Consider the following 1,954-nt stretch of genomic DNA (forward strand, 5'->3'; position numbering starts at 1 on the left):
AATCACGGCATTAGCCGGTGGCTTCTGGGTTGACAGTGTCCCAACCTGGCACATAGAGATTCAATCCAAAATTTTTTCGCAGGGTGTGTGCTGTTTCCAGTAGTGCGATTTTCTGCACTTCTTGGGCAGTGTGGTGGCTAAGAAGTTCCTTAAGGCTCTTCTCAAAGCCATTCTTTATAGAGCCAAGGGCTCCAACCACCACTGGCACAATTCTCGTCTTAGTATTCCACATCCTCCTAATTTCGATCTCCAGATCTTGGTGTACTTGGTGTGTTTGTCTCTCTTTCCTTCACCATGATGTTAGTATCATCTGGTACGGCTACGTCAATCAGCAGGCATCGTTTTTCTTTCTTGTTGTGGAGCACTATATCAGGGCGGTTTGCAGGTATCGTGCGATCTGCCATATCCCACATTATGGTAGTATCTCCGATGTTGGTAACTTATTATTATTATTATTAATATTATTATTAATGATGATTTTGTTGTTATTATTATTATAGTTGTTGTTGTTATTATTGTTTTACACCGACAACTTGGTGAGCACACGTAGAATCGCTGTTCATTGGTGCGACAGGATGCGTCATGAGTGCGTCTCTCCCTTTTACAGGAGGCGCCGTTCATGTACTGCAAGAACACGCCGGGGACCGGCGAACCGACAAACGCACAGTTTTCAGGACACATTAAAGACGTGCTTGATGATCTGTCACGAAATCTCGGTAGTAGTGACGATTGTATACGCTACATTGATGCTGCCATTGCAATTTATTATACCTGTCCCGTAAAGCGGTGTTCTAGAGACAATATCTCGGTGTCAACAGAAATCGCTCTCTCTGTTTCCAGGTCGCCTGGTAGTTTTTAGAAATCGCCAGGAATGTGGAAATATCTCGAAACCAATAGAGAACATTTTGGGTACTCGTGCAGCAACACTAGTAACATGTGCAAGCACAACGGAAAGAAACTATCAAAGTGCCCATGTTTATATTTAGTCGATAGAGGACAGAATGCTATCGTCCATTGTAAATCTGCTGTACAGGGTGGACGTTGGGTGCAGCATTGGCGTTATGGTTAGCACTCAGAATTCCGCAGTGAGGGTTCCTATGGTACGCTGTAGTGACAGAGACGAGCAGAAATCTTTCATGCGTCTGAGCTCAAATTCAAGTCCCGGAAAGTTACATCTATGCCTCCTGACCATCGAGTCACCGCTCATTGGCACATAATTAGTTTAGTAACCCGCAACGCTTTATAGTGTATCATGTGTTGCTATGCTATGGCAATAACAGGAATCTTTAGAAGCAAAGTGATTTTTGGTCGATCAGGACTAAGGAATACTGCAACAGTTACATACAGCTCTCACTTAGGGAGCATTTATAATTATTAGATAAATTTGACAGCTCTAGCCTTTGCAATTTTAATTTGCTTTTGCAACAAAATTAAATGAAAAATGTAGACTGATAGTCAAGCAGTAAGGAGAGAGATTGTGGCGCGTAGCCAACTTCTTTCTTCTTATTTATATTAGTATATTTCAGTATGATTGCCATATTATAATCATTAACATAGTATCATTTTGTACAAATGTATTTACTGCGTGCATGAGCACCCATTACGTGAACGCATGGCGTTAGTGATATGTTCATTATTACAGGGTTTGAGTACAAGCTGTCACTCGTGCCTGATAGCAAATACGGCAGCCGACTGGCCAACGGTTCGTGGAACGGGTTAATAGGCGAAATCATCGCGCAGGTGAGCGACGATGCATGTTGACCAGAACATCTATTAGACGCTATAGATAAACATGAGCAAATTCACCCGGACGCACGTACGGTGGCGCACACACGCAGGCATATACACGAAGACACACATGCGCGCGCGCACGCACACACGCACGCACGCACGCACGCACGCACGCACGCACGCACGCACGCACACACACCCACTTCCCAAATTCTGCAAATCC

General features: G+C 44.0%; 2 long non-coding RNA genes across 2 annotated transcripts in view; both read left to right on the top strand.

Annotated features, from left to right (window-relative positions):
• The window catches only part of LOC106810006, a 16,936-nt gene that overhangs the window by 2,680 nt on the left and 12,302 nt on the right, over positions 1 to 1,954 (top strand). The window lies entirely within an intron of this gene.
• LOC106810005 lies at positions 237 to 1,734 on the top strand. The gene is made up of 3 exons (XR_001393939.1): positions 237 to 268; positions 608 to 716; positions 1,643 to 1,734. It is a non-coding gene; the product is annotated as an uncharacterized LOC106810005 (long non-coding RNA).

Source organism: Priapulus caudatus, unplaced genomic scaffold (assembly GCF_000485595.1).
Source record: "Priapulus caudatus unplaced genomic scaffold, Priapulus_caudatus-5.0.1 Scaffold403, whole genome shotgun sequence".
In the NCBI taxonomy this organism is placed as follows: domain Eukaryota; kingdom Metazoa; phylum Priapulida; class Priapulimorpha; order Priapulimorphida; family Priapulidae; genus Priapulus; species Priapulus caudatus.